The sequence below is a fragment of the Alligator mississippiensis genome, chromosome 8 (assembly GCF_030867095.1).
Source record: "Alligator mississippiensis isolate rAllMis1 chromosome 8, rAllMis1, whole genome shotgun sequence".
In the NCBI taxonomy this organism is placed as follows: Eukaryota; Metazoa; Chordata; order Crocodylia; family Alligatoridae; genus Alligator; species Alligator mississippiensis.
The window spans coordinates 75,042,363-75,047,139 of record NC_081831.1 but is presented as its reverse complement, the minus strand read 5'-3'; positions in this window follow the sequence as shown (position 1 = coordinate 75,047,139).

Here is a 4,777-nt window from a genome sequence, read left to right as displayed (position 1 = left end):
GTTCTGTATAGCCTCATTGTTATCTGCACTTTTCATTTTGCTGGTGTTTGCAGTATCAGCTGGCCTTGTTTCTTGCAAGCGGCTTGTGGCCTTGAGTTTGCTCGCATGATGTTTCTTTCCTTTGTCTATCACTGTGAGACGTTTTTTCTAACACAACATAGTAATAGTTTTGTTACTAGCTCAGATTAACTGAATTTGGCACTAGCCAGTTGAATCAGAGGGTTGAAATGATTGGATATGTTAATAAAAGGTGATAAAGGAGACCAATGAACAATGCTTAACACCCTTTGCTTCAGGAACTGAGTGTTCATCATTTCTGTGAAGCAAAGTAATATCTGGGATTGGGTGAGATCATTGTACTAAGTGTTTTTCTGTCTCTGAATATAGAAACTGCTGAGATAATACTTGTTGTACTAATAAAGTTAGACTTTGATTTTAGGACACTGAGTTATCTGTGTTCATATTTCACGTTCCATTTAAGGGTTAATTGTGCTTTAACGATTCCCAAGCACTATCTGCTGGTCGGTGGTGCAAACACTTTGTGCAACTGGTATGGTGACTCTGGGCCTCCTCTCAAGAGTGTAGGAGCTCAAATTGTGCCAAGCCCCTGTGCCTGATGATTCCCATTTCAGACTGATCCAGATCACGGTGTCTTAAAATATACCATTTACTGGGGAAAATATCTGAGGAACTGGAATATTTCTTTATTCTTTTGCTTTATGTTTTTTAAGCAGGCAGCGTAAGTAAGGCCGAGCCAGAGGTGCTTAAAAACCCACCCACCAAATGTAAAACTGAGTCAAGCAGTAGCATTTTAACAACTGTTTAAGGCAAAAATATATATATATAAGCCTCAATTCTAGCACTCAGCACCTTGTGATTGGGTCCCATCTCTATAAATCCCATCCTGCAGTCTGAGTTGCAATAAAATGTCATCTAATTACCTGGATTATTTTACAGTCACTAGAGCTGTACAACTATTCTAAAATAACCATGGAGCATTTCAGAATGAGTTCCTTTTTTAATTCTGTATTCACACCAGTAATTTTCCAGTAAGTCTGCTCCCAGGGTAATATTTTCAGTTCACTTAAGTACCAGAACAGATATTGAGAAAGTGAATTGAGTTCAGGAAAGAGAAACAAGTGTGATTAACTGCTGCGGGGGTTGACTGATCTGGAGCTATAAAAGACTTGTATCAAAAGTGTACTAAGCAAAAACAGAAGGGAAGGAGGAAAGGATAATGTTTGAAGGATGTAAAATTCTAGGATGGAGAATTATTTAATGAGAATCTAGGAGGGAAATTAGAATAGGATGAAGTTTAAAACAGGGCATATGTAAACTGAATATCAGGGGAAAAAAATCTGAAAGGGAGACAGCTGCAACAGTTTTCCAGCTGAGTCAGCGAGAACCCTGTAGCTTTGGACACATGAAACTCTGGATAAATATTAAAAAATGAACTCTAGGCAAGAGTGGCCTGGCCACTGAGATGATCAGCTGGATATATAAATCAGTCATTTTAATGATAAAAAAATTAATAGTATGCACCTATATCTAAAAGGTTTACATCAGTAGAGATCCAAATTGTGTTGCAAAACAGTCAGTATTATTACCCCCGCTTTACAGATGAAGACATTTAGACCCAGGCAGGGAAATGACTTGTCGAGAGTCACCAAGCAGGCCACTGATGCAACTGGAAATAGAGCCAATGTCTTCTGAGTCCCCATCCACCTTTCCAAAGCTTCATTGGGAATTGTATGGTAATGGGATGCTCCCCAAGCTTTCTCTTGTCTTCAGATGTACTTAAAATTTCACAGAGGTGATAGGAACTACATTTAGTCTGTAATTCTGTCATGTGAAGTATCCCCATTTGTATTCACTGTTAATTTCCCCCACTTTATAAAAAATTTAAGTAAAAGCTGCTCCTGTTAAGTGGCAGATAAAAATCCTTGAAAAATGGGCTTGTCTGCATTGTACTTTACTCAAATGCTCAATTGTTCTGCTGCAAACTGTGGGAAAAAGTGTTTAAAGCTGTGAGGTGGGCTTGACCCCTTTATTTTTTCAACATCTTCATCAATAACCTGAAAGATGGGATAGAGTGTGCCCTCAGCAAGTCTGCAGATGACACCAAACTTGGGGTAGTAGATACACTTGGGGAAGGCTAGAATTTGGAGGGTGCATCTACAAATGCATTCATGCGGTGTTGTTACGGCACATTAAATTTAGTACCTCTAATATGGGGTACTAACTACATGCGCAGTAGCAACAGCCCGTGGTCTTTTTGTGACGCTTAACGCACAGTAGAATTCTACTGCGCATTAGCAGTTTTTGCTGTGATGCGCCAATGCGCAATAGAATTAGTCCACTGTGCATTAAGCATCTCATGTAGACGCACCCAGAGAGACCATGACAAATTAAAGGATTAGCTCAAAAGAAATCTCATGAGGTTCAACAAGGACAAGTGCAAAGTCCTGCACTTAGGACAGAACAATCCCATGCACCGGTACAGGCTGGGGGCTGACTGGCTGGGCAGCAGCTCTGCAGAAAAGGACCTGGGGGTTACAATGGACAATAAGACGGATATGAGATAACAGTGTGCCCTTGTTGGGAAGAAGGCTAACAGCATCCTGGGCTGCATTGGTAGAAGCATTGCCAGCAAATTGAGAGAAGAAATTATTCTCCTCTATTCAGCACTGGTGAGGCCACATCTGGAGTAGTGTGTCCAGTTTTGGGCCCCCCACTACAGAAAGGATGTGGACAAATTGGAGAGTCCAGCAGAGAGCAATGAAAATGATTCGGGGGCTGGGGGGACACGATTTCTGAGATAAGGCTGAGGGAACTGGACTTATTTAGCCTGCAAAAGAGAGGACAGGGGTGGGGAGTGTTAATAGCAGCCTTCAATGAATTGATGAGAGAACAAGGAGCAATGGGCACCAGTTGCAACAAGGGAAGTTTAGATTACATATTAGGAAAATATTTATCACTAGGAGGGTGGTGAAGCACTGGAACAGGTTACCCAGAGAGGTTGCAGAATCTCCATCCTTGGAGGTTTTTATGATCCAGCTAGACCTAGCCTTGGCTGGGATGATGCGGTTGGGAATGTTCCTGCTTTGAGCAGGGGGCTGGACTAGATGCGACCTCCTGAGGTCCCTTCCAACCCTCATTTTCTATGATTTGTGGCGGTGACTTCTGCAATATCTGAATGGGATGTCATCTGAACTAAGGTAGAACTGGCCAGTTCTGCACCCTCAGTGGTAGTAGTGCAGAGGCAGCAGTCAGCAGAAACAGGGCAAGGCAGCCACAGGTTTGCTGCTACAGGGGAAGGTTTAAGAGGCAAAAAAAGGAGGTGACATGCCAAAAACTGATTTTGGGGGGGCAAAAGAAAGGAGGTAAGAGGATTAACCCTCTCTGACACCTTCCACCTGTAGCATCCTGTTACTATGGCTGCTGCCCCCAACCCTATCACCCCTGCTCTTCTGTCCCTGCTGCCAGAGCTGGAGCTACTGCATGGAAGGTGCAGGATATGTGTGCACCAGGGTGAGGGCACCCCCAGCTCCACTCCAGAGCCTTTGCCAAGCAAATCACACACCCATTGTTATGCTACTGCATTTGAATAATTTGAACAGCAATTTCTGTGGAGCATAGATCAAATGACATCACCAAACTGCCCTCCAAAATTCTCTTCCTACGCCTATTAATAGTGTATAAAGTCATGCAAAAGAGAACACAATCTTTTTAGTCTCAAGGTGGCTCTGCTTCCTAGTAAGTGAGATTCAGGATTTTAGCGTGCAGTCTTCATCTTCAAAGACTTTTGAAAGCACGAGGAGCAGAGCCTATGGGACCAGATGACCATGAGGGCTTGACCCGCGGGTACATTTTTAAGCCCTGACCCTTCATTATCTATGCTTTGTTCTCTGTCCATTCTGGTAGTACCAGGCACCACTGACAGCAGTTATCATAACTGTACCCAAAACAACAGGAGTTCAAGGGTTTGAAGCAGGTGATGAGATTGCTCAAAACACTATCAGAGCAGTAACGCTATGTCTGGTGACTTAGCGCGAGAGGCTGATCCTGTTCCTGTAATGCAAGTAGAGCTTCCACAGACTTTATTAAGAGTTTTGTCAAGGCAAAGAACCTGCAGGAGAAACCTCCTAATAGTTACCCAGAAAACAATACAGCAAAAAACATGAAGGGACAGCTGATTAGAAGAAGCCAGTGAGAGGGGAGTTGTTTTTTATTTTTAACGTTCTAAAACCTTGGATACAACTAAAGTAGAGCAGAGATCCAAAAATCAGAATGCCAAAATAGGCTCATTTAACACAGCAGGAGAGCCTAATGGCTCCAGTGGAGCATAATCAGAGCCCCACAAGCTTCATGCCAGCAATAGTGATGGGGGGCGTGTAATAATAATGCAGGAAACCATTAAGTTATGGATGAAGAGTGAGATAATCATGCTGTATGATGAAGTTTAGCATCGCAAGACAGGTGTGTAACTCTTAAGCTCCCGCTGGAACATCCTAAAGCATGATACTGAAATCTGTTCAATCTGGTCCCAAACTGACAAAAAGACAAGTAGTTGGCTAAAAACAACTTTCAGTAGTGTAGAGACGTCTTTAAAATTATTGGCATAAGGAGATCACAGGTAAGGAGGAAAGTTTTGATGAGCACAGAAGGAGCGAAACATGACTGGGTCCATGGTACGTAACAACTTCTTAATTAGAGCTAAATAAAGGACTACCAAAAGATGCAGATTGAGCATCTATGCCTTTCTAGCGATGGAGCT